The 20,079-nt window shown below is 40.0% G+C and overlaps 1 long non-coding RNA gene across 1 annotated transcript in view; it reads left to right on the forward strand.

Moving 5' to 3' along the window:
* LOC119150518 overlaps positions 1-1,979 on the forward strand; it is a 46,790-nt gene extending 44,811 nt beyond the window's left edge. The window contains exon 4 of the long non-coding RNA XR_005105094.1: positions 1,631-1,979. This is a non-coding gene — a long non-coding RNA (uncharacterized LOC119150518). The remainder of the gene's footprint in view (positions 1-1,630) is intronic.
* Positions 1,980-20,079: the final 18,100 nt, after the last annotated feature.

A 20,079-nucleotide genomic window follows, 5' to 3' on the forward strand; every position in this document is an offset into this window, starting at 1 on the left:
AGTCCTGACTCCCTCAGTAGTCAAGTCAGACAGGAGTCATGGATTTATATCATGCTTAAGTTTACATGCATCTCCCTACATTGCTGGTAAAGAGAAGCAAGCAGATAGTTCCTGTGCAGATATCATATGTATATGAAACGCATTAAGTATACCTAGGATTAGCTTCCGATGCTATTTTATTCTGCTGTTTTCTGTTATTTCCATTCAGGTACTTGTATTGTTTTTCCCTTGAGTTGTCAGCTCTGGATAGCAACTTCCTTGTTTTCCATCTTTGCTCAGCCCATAATATACTATGGCTTACTTTCATAGTTCTTCCCAGGGATAATATACAAATGAGCCAGGGAGCTCAAATAGGTGACTCGACATGTTCATCCTTCCTATGAAGCACTTACAGAACTGCTCAGTACTTTCAGCTGTTCATGAATATGTCAGACACGTTTTCATGGGAAAAATATTAATGAAGCAAATTGTTGTTACTTTGGAGCATTTCTTTTGGCTTGACTAAAATGGTAGGAAAATGTATCTGCTGATTTGATCCTAATAAATAAGCAAGTTAAGTGAAGAAGCAAATTATGCGGGAAAACCCCAGATTACTCAGACCACAATAGTCAATCTCATCAGCCTAAGAAACATTACATTCAGAAATAAGTGCTTTCCTATGTCCGAACGTGTCAGAGTCTGCTTTTTTACTAGAGTCACAGACAACTTCCTTAAAATAAAGAAGAGATAAGAGAGCAAAGAAGGAAATAAAAATAGTAAATTGTGCATGGTAAAAGAAAGGAAAATAACCACTCTTACACACAGAATAAGAAATAGCATGGCAATTTGTTTGGTCTGATACAGCAATTACTGTGCTAAATTAAATGCATTAACCAAATGCCCCGAGTGGCTGATGACATGTTGTAGTCAATTCAACATATGTGAGGTCTTCTCAATTGCACCAACATATTACATTTACACAAGTTGCATTTTGTGTCATTCTATATTGGAAACTGAGGGCTGTTTTTTCCCAACTAGAAACGGAGAGATGAGCAAAACACATCTACCATTTTACCAGCTAGCAGCATATACGTCCCAGAAACATACCATCCATCTGTCTTTCTTGTAATCTCACTGTGTCTGATATCAATTTGGGTAGATAAATAGTTATCTTGAAGTGTTTTTCCATACTCCCAGATGTGTGAATTTTTAATTAGCTCTAATAATTGCCCTTTCTATATTGTTTCTATGAACTATGATGTAAAGCATCTAATCTTTATAAATCACATCTGAAGTAAAAATTTCAAAATTCACTGCCTATAGTGGGTTATATTTATTACAAGCTGAATTGCAGCTTTCTTGCTATAGACAGAAGTGCACCTGGGATAAAAACCTAGTCATACAGTGACTGTCACATCTAATGTTAAAAAATAAAAATATTAGGGCTGGAGACCTTTTGTAATGATTTGTCTTAGTAGGATCTGTAGCAACATCGTTGGCATTGCTAATCATACTAATTTGGGAATTAGTTCCTCAAGGAAAAAATGGGTATTTTCCCCAGAAAAATACTTTCATCTTTCTACTTTGACCTTTAGCTTTCTCTCTTCAAGTAGTGTTCAATCAAATATTCTTTCTCCCTTCTCTGCTCCAGGCACATTTGGAAGATGTAGACTGCTGAGAAAGTGCTGAAGAATCACAACTTCACTGCATGGAGAGGTCCAAAGGTGCCTTGCAGGGACATCATCCATCCAGAGGATAGTTTTTAAAGCATTCCCCACTTGAAGATGATGAGGAAGAAAAGGTTAATAAAAGTAATAGGGATATGATGAGCTTTGCTTTAAGGTGTTCTAAAAGTTTCATGGCTTTCCTTGGAGTACTGTATATTCACTGAAGGGGACAAGAATGTTTAGACCTTAGACTGACATTACATCATGTAGAAGCTTACACAGATGTACATAGAGGATTAAATATTTCTACAAAAATTTTCATCCATTTGACAATTCTTTCTCTATTCTTCTGTTTTTCTCCATCAGCTTTGTAAGGAGGGTGACATATGTCTTTCTTTTTTTAGTTACTTTTCATATTTTATTTTCCTGCAATAATTACCTTTATCCATTTACCTTCCATTGTCCATCTTCCCATTGCACTGAAAGCATGCCTCAGAAAAACAAGGACCTATCAGTTCCTTTGAAGGTCTAGTGGAATATAATTTCTTGGTTTGCACTGGCATTGCGTCCTGGCTCTCCTTCTTTTAATCTTATTACAAAAATATTATTATTGCAGAAGATTACAGTGAAAACTTAGGGAAAATACATTAAGGCTCCTGTGAACTCTAATGAAATGCCATTAAAGTTAATGCTGAAAATGCAATGGTGAATGGAATGGCGATAAGGAGGAAACTAGCTTAAGGTTTGACCAATGCACCTATCTGTGTACCTGAAACATTGGCAGTTTCCTTAGTAAGTGTCCAAGTATCCTCCTTAGTTAATAAAAGGAGTAATAGATCTAAACCACCCACATGCCCACCATTTAGTGGCTTTCAAGGAAAATTATAGCATTTAATGAGCTATAAAAGAAATTCAGTCACTCATGTAGGAGAACCACTTCCCAACACAGCTAAAATGGTGCTGTAGAAGTGGGGTGCCTTGCAGTGCTCTTTCACCGACCAGATAACCTGGAAGACTATTTACTGTAGGCAGCGTCAAATCCTAGCTCTGCTCATGTCAGTGGCAATACCATGTTTTTTATAGTATTTCAATGTCTATTTATACTGTAGTAACTACCTGCATCATGAAAAGCAATGTACCAGACACAACTTGATAGCTCAGAGGAAAGCGTCAACTGATGTCTCTTACTGACCCTTTTTTGACACGAGGCTAAAGACCATGATGCTGACTTTTTGTCTTTCAGATGCCTTTGATATTGTGCTGGTTTTGGCTGGGGCAGAGTTAATTCTTTTCATTGTAGCTAATACAGGACTATGTTTTAGATTTGTGCTGAAAACAGTGTTGATAACACAGGGATGTTTTTGTTACTGCTGAGCAGCACTTGCACAGCGCCAAAGCCTTTGCAGGCTGGGGGTACACAAGGAGTTGGAAGAGGACACAGCTGGGACAGCTGATCCCAACTGACCAAAGGAATATTCCATACCATATGGCATCATGGTCAGCATGTAAAGCTGGGGGAAGAAGGTGGCAGGGGAAGTTTGAAGTGATGACGTGTGTCTTCTCAAGTAACTATTAAGCATGATGGAGTCCGGTTTTCTTGGGGATGCCTGGACACCTGCCTGCTGATGGGAAGTGGTGAATGAATTCCTTGTTTTGCTTTGCTTGCATGTGCAACTTTTTCTTTACCTATTAAATTGTCTTTATCTCAACACAGGAATTTTCCCAGTTTTACTCTTCCGATTCTCTCCCCTGTTCCACCGGGAGGGAGCGAGCTAGCGGCTGCGTGGGGCTTAGTTGCCAGCTGGGGTTAACCCGGCCTTTCTTTAATTCCTGTGACTTCAAAATTTATGGTATCATTTGATTAGTTATAACTTTGCATTATGGGAAAAGTGTGTGTGTGTGTAGTGGTGCCCTGAGTGGTGCAACTGAATTTTCTCATGGTGCCAATGTAAGTATTGGAGTTGATTTACTGTGGTTGCAAGGCTATGACAACTCTTCTTACAGGAGAAAAAAGTAATACATATGGATTTTGCTCTCTGCTAGTAGTCAGCACAGGAATGTAGGAGGTCCTACACAGTCCTACATGAATTAATTTGTTCTCCACTCCAAAGATGTTCTTTTCCAAGCCTCAGTTAAATGAAATAAAAGGAGGAAAGGCTTGAAGAAAGCCCTGAGACAGTCCTTAAGGATTTAGAGATTGCTTATGCTTTTTGAGAGCTCAGATTGTTAACAGATACTATTATGTAGTAATCAATGCTTCCATTCTCTACAAGAGAATGGAAAAGGAAGGATTGCCAAAAACCCCGACCCAAACCAAACAAAAAAAAAACAAAAAAAGAAAAGAAAGAAAGAAAAAAAAGCCCAGAAAGTCAGTTTCTGAGTATTTTTGGTAAACATATTTATTAATATAAGAGCCACTGGTTCCAGCGTGTCTCAGGGAATGATTTAGGTTTTCTTCTTTATTTGGTGGACATTAGACAATTATTTTAACAAAACAGTGTGCCTAATTGTGTACCACACCCTATTGGACTCAGTGTTTCTTGAATGTAACAGGAAATGTTCAGTCTGTAAAGCCATAGAGAAGCAGAGTTTTTGCCTATGGGCTTCTGAAAATGATAGTTTTTGCAATTCTAAGTTTCAAAACAAAACATCTTCTGGAGCATTTAACAGTACACAGATCAGGAAACTGATATTGTGGATTTGCTAAAGACACATACAGACACAACTCGACCAAAATGCAGGTTGCAAAAGCAGATCTTAAGTCTGTTGGTGGGTTGTATGCAACAGCATACTGGGTGTGACCTGGGTTTACATGTGTTTTTAATAGATAAGTCTGTATAAACTGATTCCAATGAATGCACATCATGTGGAAGATAATGTTTTAGTGCTTCTGTTGAAAAAATCTGTTATTTTCAGTAAAAGAGGATAAAGCGTCACTACCCATTAAACTACACTTTGTTTATCTGACCTCTATTATGGATGGTTTAATGGGAAAAGAGTGACAGGTCAATTCTCCTTCTTATGCTGAGGAATTCTTTTGCAGATTCAATTTTTTATTAGTCTGAAACAGAAGTTACTTTTATCACCAAATTTTTATGTGACTGAACAAACCTGTCTTTATAAAACAGATATAACATTTTAGGGCTTTTAATCATGTTTGGTTGGAAATTAGCCCATTCTTTTTGAAACAGTCCTGAACATGTGGTTCATTTCTTTTTTCTTTTTTTTTTTTTTCAAAAAAAGGAAGTTCCACTTCTTTTAACTATGATTTTGAATGTAAAATAATTCATATCAGTTATTCACTGCTAACAGTAAACTTGTGGGGCACGAAATTATCTGCATTTTTTTCAGTGCCTATGTATGCAATTTAATCCTCCAGATACTACTGCAATACAATAATATAATGAAGTGATAACACAATGAGCTAGAGCCATCCTTATGTCATTGAAATCTGTACAAACCATTTTCAAATTGCATTCAGAAAGCAGGCTCTACACTGGATGTAGCACTGTTGTAAAAAAAGGCAATCAGGAGACCTCTGCTCAGCTTGACAAACTACCACACTTTGGAATACATCCCTTTGGAATGGATACTTCTGCTGCTCTAATTTTTTTCTTCTCCTTTCTGCATCTATTTATCTGTTTAGCAGGGGACCCAGAACAACATCGTCCAGCTTCCGTTAAAGTTTCTTGATCACAATACGGCAACAATTACCAAAGGCAGGAGAAGCATTCTGTGAGACATAAAATATTCACAGGTTATAGTCAGATTACTATTGGATGTCAAGCCTGTTCTGGCTGCCCAGTTACCAAATGGCTAGGCTTGCGATTTCCATGTCACGTTCTCTGTTAAACTTTAAGCAAAATTCTATTTTTGTGGAATTCTTCCTTATGCAAAAGAACTCTGTTTTTCTTTGTACAAAGATTACTGCTAATATGGAGTTGCAGTTGCAATTTAATGAGGTTGTTCCTGAGGGCATATGACATGAAGACTTTGAGCAATATAAAAGAAAAGTTAATGGGGAAATGAGAGAAAGAAAAGTATTACCTGGAATGATTTCAGCTATTTTGTAGAACTGTCCTGTGAACAAATGCTCAGTTGAAAGACACAAATCTATCAGTATGACTTATTACTAAAGAGTATAGCTGTTATATTCTGCAGGACTTTAGGGGTGAAACCTGTAAAGGTTTCTTATTTTACCCTAGGAGATGTCAGTTAATCAAAAAGTAGCACAAAATAAATAAAAAACTTCATACTTGTCTTAATTTGCAAGAAATTAGGGAGCGTTGCTTCAGAAAAATCAGTAACAGTAAGGTACTACAATGCCTATAGTTACCTGTATGTCAGTTTGGCTGTCACAATGAAAAAAACTTCAGCTGCAAACTCTTAACCATCTGAAATACATTGCAATTAAAACAGAGGACCAAGTAAAGAGTTTGGCTTGACCTATGTGCACTACTTTTACTGTAGCCTACAATATCCCCAAATTAGAACCATGCCCCAGTTGTGCTAAATGCTGTACAAACCCAGAGAAAAGCAGGGCACTTACTTAGGAAAAAAAGGTTAATAGCAATTATTAAATTATTAAATTCTTCCCCACCATTTTCTATCTTACTAACAGTAGCTTTTGGGAGGGCTATTTCATGTAAACTTTCTTTTATCTAAATACCTAATATTATGGAACAAGGCTGGATGTTGCTACACTTTCTGTGTCTATACTAGGGCATAAAGCAGGACCAGGGATGTTGTTTGTGTTGCTGAAAGCTGCAGCCTTGGCGGGACTGACTCCTGACAATGGTCCCTGGCACTAAACCATGGCTGGGGATGGTCTATAGGAGATGCCAGCTAGGCATGGATCAAAACTTTTCCAGGGATGCGCCAGCACTTTAAAATGAGGCATGATGTCTTTGGCTCCATTTCATTTACTGCTGGAGATGTAGAAAAGTGTCTGAGGCACTGTCCTGCTCTGAGTGTGCTCCTGTGCCATGTGGGTGGGAGCATGAGACACTCCTTGTGGTGTTTTCAGTCCTAGACATCTTACCTTCTTCCCTGTCCTCACTTCAGGAAGTCTACTATGGAAAAGTACCGATGGTAGGTTCAGGAAGGAGTTACATCTCTGCCAGTGAAACCCTGAGTATTTTAGCACTGCTGAAGAAGAATTTGTAGACAAATGGACACAAGGTTTTAACAATCTGGTATTGCTTGTGTCACACATGTTGAATTACATTTGTAGTTCCCAGTGTTCCTTCTGCATTGTAATTCCTACCAGGCAAGACCCATGTGCACACCGTATTCCCCTGCTATCCACACTTGGGGCTCTAGGAAAGATGAAATCTGATGGAAAGGAGTCATGGTGATCTCTAAGCAGATTTTACAATCTGGTCTATCATGATATGAGGGCTGCAGGGCACACTGTGGGATCCCTGTAGTAAAGACAGAGCCTTACAAGCATGGCATCCAGAGATAATTATCCTCCAGTTACCATGTGCCAGTGGTAATGTGTTAGTCTGACATTATTAATAAAATGTGCCAAATTAAAAGTTGAGAGGAAGCGGATGTTGTCAGTGAACCAAATTTTCAGCCTTCAGATTATTTCTAAATGATTCTGAACATTGCTAGAGGCAATCTATGTACTTGCTTAAAAATATTTATACTTTTAAAATACTGAACATCCTGCAGTGCCTTTGTCAACAGTAACTGAAAAGATGAACCAAAAATGTGCACTCTGTTCAATTTTAACCAATTTTTAAATATGCAAACCCTAATTAAGCTTAACATAGCTCCAGACAGTTACGAGTAGTGCATTAGATTTCAATGGTTTGTGTAGATTATTATGACAGAAAAATGGGACTGTGGTTTCAAGTTACTTGAATTCTCCCTTGGAACTGCTCTTAATATTAATCACTTTCCATCCTCCTACTTTACTAACATAATTTAATCAATACTGCCAAGGTATTCCTTGTTATGTATAATTCTCTTAATATATTTTTTTTCTTATTGTGAGAAGGTAGGATATCTAATGAGGCATCTTCGGTGCAAAACCAGAAATACTCCCACTGCAAAAAATCACAAGAGGCCATAAAGTTGATTTAGAAGCACACTGTGAACTAAGATCTTGAAGCAGAACCTCCTGGAATCTATGCTAAGATACATGAAAAATAAGGAGGTAGCTGGTGACAGCCAGCAAGGCTTCACTAAGGGCAAATTGTGCCTGACAAATATGGTGGCCTTCTACAATGGAGTTACAGATTTGCTGGGTGAGAGAAAAACAATGAATGTCATCTACCTGAACTTGTGCAAAGCATTTCATGGTGTCCTGCACGACACCCTTGTCTCTAAACTGGAGAAACATGGATTTGATGGATGGAGCACTTGGTGCATAAGGAATTGGCAGGATAGTTGCACTCAAAAGAGTTGCAGTCAATAGCTTGATGTAAAAGTAGAGACCGGTGATGAGTGCTGTTCCTTGGGGGTCACTATTTGAACCAGCATGAATATCTTTGTCAGCAATGTGGACACTGGGATTGAGTGCACCCTCAGAGAATTTGCTGACAACACCAAGCTGGTAGCATGATCAACAAGCTGGATTGAAGGGATAACCTTGACAGGCTTGAGAGGTGGGCTTGTGCAAAGCTCAGGAAGTTCAACAAGGCCAAGTGCAAGGTCCTGCATGTGCCTTGGGGCAATCCTAAGCACAAATATAAGCTTTAATCTATTCTTTAATAGATTAAATAGAAAGAATTTTTAGATTATAGAATAGATTATAAGCAGTGCTGAGGAGAAAGACTTGGGCGTGTTGGTGGATGAGAAGCTCAACATGGCTCTGCAGCGTACACTTGCAGCCCAGAAAGCCAACCGTACCCTGGGCTGCATCAAAAGAAGCGTGGCCACCACATGGAGGGAGATGATTCTCCCCCTCTACTCCACTCTCATGAGACCCCACCTGGAGTACTGTGTTCAGCTTTGGGGCCCCCAAGGAGGGGACATGGGCCTGTCAGAGCAGAGTTCAGAGGAGGGCCATGAAGATGATCAGAGGGCTGGGGCACCTCTCCTGTGAGGACAGGCTGAGAGAGCTGGGGTTATTCAGCCTGGTGAAGAGAAGGCTCCGGGGAGACCTTATAGCAGCCTGTCAGTGCCTAAAGGGGCCTGCAAGAGAGCTGGAGAGGGGCTTTTTACAAGAGTGTGTGGTGATAAAACAAGGGGGAATGGCTTTAAGCTGAAAGAGGATAGATTTACACCAGCGATTAGGAAGAAATTCTTTACTGTGAGGGTGATGAGATGCTGGCACAGGTTGCCCAGAGAAGCTGTGGATGCTCCATCCCTGGAAGTGTCCAAGGCCAGGCTGGATGGGGCTCTGAGCAACCTGGTCTAGTGGAAAGTGTCCTTGCCCATGGCAGGGGGTTGGAAGGAGGTGATCTTTAAGGTCCTTTCCAACTCAAACCATTCTATGATTCTATGATTTTTCCACTTTTATATCGTTCTGTGGAAGGATCTAGAAATCACTACATAAGTCTTCTGAAATCTTTTTTTTTCCTCTTTTGATGTTTTGCTGGAAGGTAGAGGGAGGTGATCCTTTGCATCTGCTCAGCCCTTGTGAGACGCATCTGGAGTTCTGGGTCTGTTGCTGAGCTCCCCAGTACAAGGGAGACATGGGCATACTAGAGTCCAGTGCAGGGCTATGAACAGGATGAAGGGATTGGAACATCTGATATATGAAGAGAGGCTGAGAGATCTGCAACTTATCAGCCTGGTGCCAGATACTTCTCCGTGATGTCCAGTTAAAGGATGAGAAGCAATGGGTACAAACTGAAATAAAGGAAATTTAAATATAAGAAAAACTTTTTTACTGTTAATGTGGCTGAGCAGTGGAACAGGTCACCCAAAGAAGTTCCAGAGTCTTCATCCTTGAAGTTATTTATAACGACCAGGACACAGTCCTGGGCAGCCTACTCGATTATACTTTGAGCATGGGGTTTGGACTAGACAATCTCCAAAGTTGTCTTCCAACCTCAACTATTCTGTGACTCTGTAAGTCTGTTTTAATTGAGAATCCCAACAGTCAAGGATGGAATCTCTTCCTTCTTGTGATATTGATGTTTTAGCCTTGAAACAAAATACCATGCCTCTTGCAGTTTCCATATATAGTTTCCATAATGCTGCTGAATAGCCTGATATTGCCAGTTCATAATTTGCCTTTTTAGGACTCCATGATAAACACAGCACATGCACATACAGAGTCTGTATCTATGCTAGCAAATTAATTGTGTGTTTCTTTGGCACTGAGGCAAACTGGAATGGAATGATCGGTGTTCACACTGTTCAACTCTTCTACCTTCCAAACAGGATGGCTCCATCCCAACTGCCTACTGGAGTGGTCCTTGGCCAATGCTCGCTCCTGCACCATGTCCAGGAATTGTCTGGGATGGGGCTTGTTGGCCTAGGCTAGAAATGTACTGGGACCATTTTGACAATTTAACAGTGTAAGTGATCAGTTGCCAACCCTTGGGAACATTTCCTGGCACTGCATAATTTGTAAGTGTAGAGTTAGCCATACCGGCCTATGTTGTGTTTTTTTAAACATTGTTGTATGTAATAGAAAAATAGAAGATAAAATTGTATTGCTTCAGTAAAAAATCCCCCAAAATTAAGGCAAAAAATGCAATCCCTATCCTCATTTCCCTGCTGTACACCAACAGTTTCATGGTCTGGATCATTCTTCAGGCTTGTGCTGGAGTCTTCTTGGAGGCTTTTTTGTAGATCAGAATCTTTTCCCTACACGAGTTTTCTCAAGAATCACAGAGGTTTTTCTCTCTCCACCAGGACAGCTTCTCTTGAATTTGGCTTGTTCCTCAATGAGCTCAAACTGCCTCCTGGCTCCCACCAGGAATGACTGAATTCCCATCTCTTCCTGTCTTCTGCCCAGAAACTTCCTGTGTGGGCCCATTTTATATGTCCCTGTTGGTGCCATGGATTCTTTGTTTTGCTTCTGAAAATTCTCCACTCTCAGAGGGTTTTTTTCTTGCAAATTAACTGGCTTCCTGATTTAGGCTTTCTCCTTTGCATACTAACTATCTAATGAATATAGCCATTAATTACCTTCTATTGTACCCATCAGCCTGGTGCGGATTTTCTGGAGCAGTGGTTCTCAACCTTTTTTAATCCATAAAAAACTGTTTTAAAAGGAATCAAAAGATGTATTAACCCTTTCAAAAATATACATGGTTCACCTTATGCAGTACTACCATAACAGCTCTTATTTGCAAATAAAAACATTAAGCTAAAATAAACAAACTTTCATTGCTTTTATTCCCTTCAATTTATTTGTCTGGATGGAAACATATATATATATATATTTTCCTTCCTCAAACTCAAATGCATTATTATTTTGTGAAATACTTTCTGATGTCCTTTCTGATGGACAGTCAGTTACCAAAGATTGGAAGAAATTTTTTTAGAATAGTTGGAACAAAAATGAAGAAGTACACATGTGCTTGGAGTATTCAACTAAATGTTGTACACAGGCACAGAACTGGATGTTTAAAGATGTTCTGAAGTCTGAAAGTCCAAATAAAGACCTATGTTTAAAAATAAAGAACTGTTTAAAAAGAAGTAAACCAGGAAAAATTAAAGGTAAAGGTAAAGAGAAAGGGAACAAGAAAGAGACTAGGAAGAGGGAAAAGCAAAGGGAAAGGGAAAGGGAAAGGAAAAGAGAAAAGGAAAGGTAAAGTGAAAAGATGGGAGAGATTATAAGAAGCAATAGTTCTTCTATACAGTCTAGATGGCATCTTTTCTAAGTATGTGTGCATGTCTACACAAATTGCATTTGTATGGGCAAACAAATATTTACATGCAGAACTGAAAAATTCAGAGTGCATTTCAGGCTGTTTTTAAAAATAACTCATTCATCGTGGTTATCAATAGTAGCTTGGTACAAAGTCTACTCCTTCCAGATTCTAGGTCAAAATTTTCTTGAAAAAAATTTTGTTTGTGAGTATTTGCTTGTGTTATAACCACTTTTTGATGTAACCATATTTGTAGTCTTTGTGGCAGTTTGGGTGTTCTTGGTATCTTGTTATTTATGGTATCTAAAAATGTCAGTTGGTTCCCATTTGTTCCTCTTAGCTTTAAGCTAGCTCACAGGTCTCTATCTCTGTTTCTCCCATCCTTTAATCTCCAGGGTTTTTATCTAGAGAAAAGGTTTGTGTACACCTTTGGGATAACTAAGCTTGAGGCTGAAAACATTTAGAATTTCCCTTAGTACAGAAAACATGGGATGTGGCATTCCATTCTTAAAGTTGGATACTCTTGGGACATGAAGGCCTTCCCCTACTCCCAGTATGCTGAAAGTAGGTGATTCTTGTATGATTCATGGGGATAAAGGCTGGGAAGTCAACAGATTTTCTGAGATGCGGGCTGTTGGAGTTGAGAATCTATTATAGTTTAATATTCTGTAGAAAGTACAGTGTGGTACTGCCTCAAGTATGTTCACTGACCTGGTAGGTGAGGTGAAGTTGCTGAATAACCATGGTGTGAATAACTACAGGAAGCCAGCAGATCAAAGAGATATCTGATGTTTAAAAAGCTCTTCTCAGGAGAGAAGGAAGTAGAGAATGGGTCAGTTCTGAGATGCCGATCCTGTTGTGAACAGACAGTGATGGAAGAGAAGGGATCCTCTGGTGAAGGAAACCAAAAGTGTTTTGGTTTTTGGTGTTTTTTTTTTTTAATCTTTTTTCTTCTTTTTTCTATTTTTTTTTTCTTATAGGGTCTGCTCAGTGCTCTTCTTTATTCTCCACCAAAATAAAAACTTCTTTTGTGTCTTCAGTGTCTTCAGGCCTTACATGTCTATATTATTTACATTTTTAAAACAGTTTCTCTTGGTACCAGGAAGCTTGGTGTCAACCCATTACGAATAAATGCTAAAAGTGTACTCCCTCTGGAAGAATGAAGCACTGTGGTTTTGTACAAAGACAGAACTTCACTCTCTCACCTGTCTAGGCTCATGTATTCTCAGACTTGTACCTTCTTTTCCTCTGTGTGTGGGTGAAAAGGTCTGAGAAAAGAAACTGTGTTGTCAGAGAATCTGTTAGTAAACCCCCAGTATAGCTGCACAAAATGATCAGCAGCTGTAACCCAATTAAATGCAGCAATTTCACAGTATACTACTGCTCACCAGAGAGTATATACTGATATTCTCCGAGTAGTCAGCCAAACCATTTTGTACCAGTGCTTGCAAACTTCTCCTCAGGAATATTTAACATTTGGCTAGAGCTTCTCAAACACAAAGGGAAGATGAGAGGGAGGAGAAAAAGCAAAGGAACATAGTGCAACGAGAGCCAATTAGTAAGTAAATCCACTCTGTCTTTTGAACACAAAGTAATAGCTTCGCAGGTGTGCACAGAAGTTGCAGTTATAGCGTAACTAGAAGGTTAACTATTTAAAAGGTCACCTCAAGGAACGTTTAGAGTAGGGTAGCCTTTCTTCTTCAGTTCAAAGCTCCTGCTGCTGGTTTATGAGGCCAAAGTGAGGAACCAAGCTATTCCTTGTTTAATGTGATTATTTTAATAGCTAAGCCATTTCTAACTTTGCTTTTATAGATGGTACGGCTCCACTTTCCACTGAACTGGATGCTCTTTTGCTTACCCGTATCTGTGTGTCATAAAAGTAACTTTTTGGCTACCAGTTACTGGGGTGAGGATAAAATACCCCCAAAACACTCTGTTGCAAGGCTGAGGTTATACATTTTGCACCAATGCATTCAGTATTAGACATGCTAGGAAACATTTTTATTCTAATAAATCGTTTTCAAAACAATGTGACAACATTCATACAAACTTCAGGTTATGTGAAAGGAAATTAAAAAAATCACCTTTGTTCATTAATTTCCTTTTATAGCTGGCACTCCATACCTTACCTAAGTTTATGTACTGTGATTTTTGTCCTACTCATCAGCCAGACAATTAATCTCAGGAAGGTTCAACACAAAATGTGAAAAGCAGGACAACTGCATTTCCCAATAATCAAAGATGACCATTTAAAGCCATGTATCTTTGGCTCATGTATGTGCTGCTGGCATCACTTACTGGCAGTCATCTTGCAAACACGGGACTCAAACAGAGGATCATAGAATACTTGTGCAAATTACAAATGTCTTCATAAAGGATATAGGTAACATTCTCCTGTGCTTACTGTCCCTTAGCATACACTGTCTAGGATTGCAGCTCTCTGCAAAGACAATTTTTTTGGCTGTGGTTATGTGGCGTGACACCATATATGAAGAAAAAGACATAAGGAAAGAGCCCAGATCACTGCAGGTCTCTGTTGCTTCATTCTAGTTGTCTGAGGCAGATACAAACCAGTAACCTCTTAAAACTTGTCAGAGCCTTGATTGCATCAGTGGTGCTTGGCTGCTGCTTAATTGACATACTTTATGACATTCTGAATGCCACATGGACTAGGAGTCACAATCTTACATCTGGGGAGATGAAACACCAGTGGACAGGGCTTTCTGTCCTGAATTTTGTTTCTGTAGAGTGTCCTTGTTCTATAAGCGCTCATTTCTGGAAATAAATCAAGTAACACTCACTTCCTAATAAACTGGTATTTACCAGCCTGAGGTTATCAACACTATGGTTTTTCCTGATTTCTTTACGTCCATATGGTAAAGTCCTAGTATAAATTTTATTTTATCCTTTACAGACCTCTGTTTCAGTTCATTTTAAGTGACTAATTTGCCTAAATAGCCTTCAGTTTGCTTTGGAACTTTTTCAGCTGAACATGGTAAGAAAATAAAAGAATGTATATGATCTATTTAAATAATTGCCCCTTAACATCTCTAAAACTATGCAGAATATTTTTCTAAGCAGCAATAATGCCCAGTACTCATTTTCTGCCTATTTTTGTCCTTTGTCCTCATTTCTGTAACCGAGCCCACTGTCATCTGGTAGAAATATTTACCAGTTGGATCTGAATTGGCCTGGTAACAGTGAGAACACATCTGGAGTCTAGACTCAGCGGCTCTATGGGCAGGGTCATATCTCTGTGCTACATCAGCCCCAGTGCCTATTTCTGTTTACATAGGTGGTGTGCGGCATCATCTGTTTCAGCTGTCAGACACCGCCAGGCCCCCACCCCCCGCTCCCCCGAGCCGCCAAGGGACCGTCCCCCTCCCCTTCTCCCTGACCCTCCGCCATCCCACCACTATCAGCTGGAGACAGGAAGCAGGGGACCTCTGGCACACACAATGGGAGAGGAGGGGGAAGAAAATCCCTGGAACTTATACAACCTGGCCTTATCGGTGTATTGGAGCTGTACTTCAGCTCCATGGGATTCAGTTGAGGGGGGTACCTGTCTCTGATACAGGAGGAGGCTGCATCACAAGGACAGAATAATCTCTTTGAACACAAGGAAGTGTGCTCTAAATTCTTTAAAAAAACTTTTCTTGATATTTTTTTTCCTTCTAATTTTGTATGCTTAAACCCCATGGACTTCAAAACTAGAAAGTGTACTAATGTTTTTCTGAATACGGCTGTTTACCTCACGGCAGGGACTAAAACAAGCTTAGAAACTGGATCATGATCCAATACATAGTCAAAAGAGGTTGCTACAACAAGAATTTTGTCTCGTAACAGCTCTGAAGTACTTGAATTTCTGTAATGTGTGCAGCAGTTTTTGTGTGTGTGTTTGTATGTGAGTCAGGATGTTTGGGGATAAGAAGAATTATACAGAATACTTCATTACTGCTTCTTTAAAACTGCATGGTGGAATTTTCTTCTAATCTCTCTTTGCAAAATAAACCAGTCCAAAAGAGTAGCAACTCTCTCATCCAAACAACATTACATTTTGGTGGGTTGACCCTGGCTAGGTGCCAGGTGCCCACCAAGCTGCTCCCCTCCTCAGCAGGATGGCGCCAGCGGGGAGGTGGGGGGAGAAAAAAGGATGGAAAAAACTTTTTTAACAAAGTGAAAGCAAAGGCCACGTACGGAAGCAAAGGAAAACAAAAGATTTATTCTCTACTTCCCATCAGCAGGCGATGTCCAGCCACTTCCCAGGAAGCAGGGCTTCAGTACATGTAGTGGTTGCTCCAGAAGACAAATGTCATAATAACGAATGACCACCCGCCCCCCCCCCCTCCACCCCACCCCCCCTTCTTCCCAGGCTTAACTGCACTCCTGATTTTCTCTACCTCCTCCCCTCCCCACAGCACAAGGTGTGCAGGCAGCTCATCACACGCTGTCTCTGCTGCTCCTCTCTTCTCATTGGGGATTGCTCCCTACACTCTTCTCCTGAGCCAGAGTGGGTTCTCTCCCATGGGAGGCAGTTCTCCATGCAGTTCTCCAACATGAATCCTTCTGACAGGGTGCAGTTCTTCACAAACTGCCCCAGCGTGGGTCCTTTCCATTGGCTGCAGTCCCTTAGGCACAGCCTGCTCCAGCGTGGGTCCCTTATGGGGTCACAAGCCCTGCCAGCAAATCTGCTCCAGCCTGGGCTCCTCTCTTCATGGGTCCACAGGTCCTGCCAGGAGCTGCTCCAGGGTGGGATTCCCATGGGTCACAGCCTCCTTCAGACACCCACCGGCTCCAGCGTGGGATCCTCCACTGTTGCAGGTGGATATTTGTTCCAGCATGGACTTCCATGGACTGAGGGCACAGCCTGCCTCACCATGGGCTTCACCATGGGCTGCAACCAAATCTCTGCTCTGATGCCTGGACCATCTCCTGCCCCTCCTTCCGCACTGACCTGAGTGTCTGCAGAGTCGCAGCTCTCACACAGTCTCACTCGTCTCTTCTGCTGTAGTGTTTTTTTCCCCCTTTTTAACTGTGCTATCCCAGAAGTGCTACCTCTGTTGCTGGTGGGCTCAGTCTGGGCCAGTGGTGAGTCCATCTTGAAGCCATCTGGTATTGGCTGTATTGGACACAGGGGAAACTTCTGGCAGCTTCCTACAGAAGATGGCCCTGTAGCCGCCTGCCTACCAAAACCTTGCCATGCAAACCCAGTACAAAGATAACTGCATATTAATGTGATGCCCACCTCTATAGAGTCCGGTGGAGAAGTTGCACAGCTCACCTCTGGGGCTTTGTCACAGGGAGGTATTAGTGATATATATATAGTGATATATAACCTGAGCTAATCACTCAGACTGCTGGTGAGAGGGAGGTAACACATTGTATCTACTGTGGATCGGCACAGTATGGCACTTATAACACACGCTTAATGATGAGTTATGGTATAGTACTGTTGCTCTTAAAGCGATGAGCAAATATTTGTAAGCACAAAACAGTAGTGTCCCTGTTTCATTCCACAGTGTGCGAGCTAAGAATTCAGTTCACAGAGAAAAATAATAGACCAATTTATACCATCACAATTCTATCAGAAAACATCATGTCTTCTGTGTATACTTGGAGATAATCTGCTTGAATGAGAACAAACACAGTTTTGTTAAAGGGGAGGAGTGTTCTAGTCTACTGTTTTTCAGATCATCAACATAATGGGAAACTAAGCTCTAGCTGCTGGGCTAAATTCTGTCATCACTGAGACTTGTGCAATCTTCTTCAGTGCAAAGGAGCTGTGTAGAGTTAATGAGTTAAAAAAGGGCTTGCAAAGTATTTTGGTATCGGTGATGTGGCAAAAATCAGAAATAATCCTTGACTTGATTCTCAGTCTGCAGAACAGTTGGCAGGGCAGGCAATATTTGTATTTTTGCAAAGATATTTTTTTTTCTCATATACTCTGAATAAAATTTTGAAAAGTGAGGCTTGTTAGCTCAATTCAGCGTATGCTGGAGATGGTGTTAATACATCTTTTTACTTTAATTGGGCAGAGCATACCTAATGCTAAATATTTTTGACAATGTCTCAACATCACTTTAAAAGTACCACTTTTCAAAACATTTTTTCCCCAATAAAATGATGATGTTTTCAAAGTTGAAGGCCATAAATTATTATATCTACAAAAGACCTGTGTATCAGGTTTGCCTTTTCCTTTCAAACACATTAGTTTGTAGACACCAACAAAACAAAGCTAGTTTGATCCCTCATATAGGAGAAAATTTAAATCAGATCATATGTTATGGCTCTTGGATGTAATATTTTCCTGTATAAAAAGGGTGAAAATTTCTCCTATTAGGATACAAGAGACTAATTTGCAAAAATATAATACCCAGAAATTACTTGAGCCTGTTTTTTTCATTTATCGTATCATCACAATATTTCCATGAAAATGACACTTGGGTGTGTGAAGGATGTACTCAAAAAATTGCAGAAAGTAAAAGGAGAATAGCTAAAAAATGTTGTGGGTTTGTTTTTTTTTTAATTGATACATACATACATTTAATTGACATGATATTGTGTAGAGCTAGCTGAAGGAATATAATTCAGTCCACAAAACTTACTTGTGATAAAGATCTCAAATTGTTGTGAAATACTGAGAAATACTTATTCCCTAAGACAATTTTAGTATCACTGAGAACACTGCCAGGCGAGGGTAGAAAAATATTGGATCCCACTGGAAAAGAAAGCGGAATGTATTTGGAACTGATCTTTTAACTCAGTCATCTGTGTTATCCAGGCACTGCAGATGATGTTAATAGCATCACAGGTAAAATGGGATAACAGTGGTATTTGACTAGAAGTGCTCTGTGGATATAAATATATCAGCCTACTCATGCTCATCTTCTTCTTCTGTCTATTGTTTTTGCTAGTGGCAAGTATGAAAAGCTCTCAGGATCAAAACCAGCTCTTCTGTCTTTGAGTGAATGAAGGTGAACATACTTCCTTCCTGCTTCCCTAATGTTAGAAATCACATTAAATTTGCTTTTCTTTTGAAAACACTAACGTTTGAATCTTCCCTCCTCCTTATCCTATGATAGAGAAACTCAGACAAGTAAGAAACCTGCTGTACTTTTTGAACCACATCTTTCAACATCTTCTCAGGGAGGGGAAAATATACTTTGCAATGTGTGAAGGTAAATTTTCCAACAGGTCTCAAGGTCAACTTTCTGTGCTTGATAAGGGGCCACATTTTCTGAAGTACGCATGGAACGTTGCAGTACTCACTGCAACATCTGTGAACAGTTTTTTTCAAAAAGGTTGGCACTTAGGGTGCAACTAATGCCAAAAAGTCTGGCAAACTGTTTTGGCATTAAAAAGGAAACTGAGAAGTTTAGAAATCTGACACTGAGAAACTGCTAGAAAGTATATACTGGATATTTTGAGCAGGAATGAAAAGTTACCTTGCTTGCCTTGCAACTTCCTAGAAAAAGGGTGGCTTTAAAAAAAAAAAATGCAGTTAAAATTATCCCATAGAAGTAGGGGTGGCTTGATATTACTAAAATCAAAAGCCTAAACCAGAAAATAGTAAGTAACATTTCATCAGGAATAATCCTTTGGTGGTGGAACTGCACAGTTATGAGATGGGTACCTCCATGATCTGTCTTCAGAGAGTGAGCTCAGGTGATATGTCTGCAGGTCTCAAATGTTTGGAGAGCACTCAGGAGACACAAATTGAATGGACAGGGAATATGCTCTGAGTTTCAGGTCTTCTGCTGATGCAGCTGACAGCCTTCAGCCAAGTTACTCCAGCAAAGACTTTAGATGTTCTAACCTCAACTACATACCCACATATTTTTTTCACAGGTGGTATGAGAAACGTCGGGGTGAGCCACACAAGGGCACAGGTTAGTGGGAGGGAGCTACCATTTCGCTTTTAGGAAAAGAGGGTTAGAATAAAAAGCTGAGAAAACGGAAAGCTTTGAAAAGAATAGCCGTGAGCAGTCAAATTGCATAACAGTTAATGGTCTCATTTGATCAAAGGCAAAAGAGTGCAAAACAATTATAATGAATAGTTGGAGAGGGAAATCATGACTTTCTAACTTGATGGTCATGGCATGGTAGGCACGCTTATTTCTAGGCCACCACTGCGAATCTGGCTGAGCTAACAAGGGCAGAGAATCATAGCTGTGTACGAATTCCTTATGCTCAGAAATTACATGAGTCAGAGATCTCAGTCCGATTTCTGTGGGTAAATCCCTGTGTCTTTAAGCCTACCACCACAAAGGACAGCACATGGCACTTGGCACCCATCCCATACTCTAAGCGGGACACAGGGACGATCTTAGCATGGTGACTTCTAGAAGTTGTCATATATTCTGGGTTTTTGCTCAGTCTGGCAAAAGTGGAAAGAAACTTGGAAGTCAAAGCACCCAAAAGGAATGAGCTTCCCACAAGACTTCAGATTACTTTGTTACTCTGGCAATTTTTACTGTGGATAAATTCATGAAATGGAGAGGAGGTTGTGAAGATAGTGGATGTGGCCATAATTTTGGCCCGCTATAGAAAGTATGGACCAGATGTGAAGTTAATGTAGGAAAGGAACACTGAAGGAGTATAAACAGATGGTGAATAAAATAAGACCTTTCTGTCTCATATTTATGAAGAAG

This window comes from Falco rusticolus, chromosome 6, assembly GCF_015220075.1.
Source record: "Falco rusticolus isolate bFalRus1 chromosome 6, bFalRus1.pri, whole genome shotgun sequence".
NCBI classification, from domain to species: Eukaryota; Metazoa; Chordata; class Aves; order Falconiformes; family Falconidae; genus Falco; species Falco rusticolus.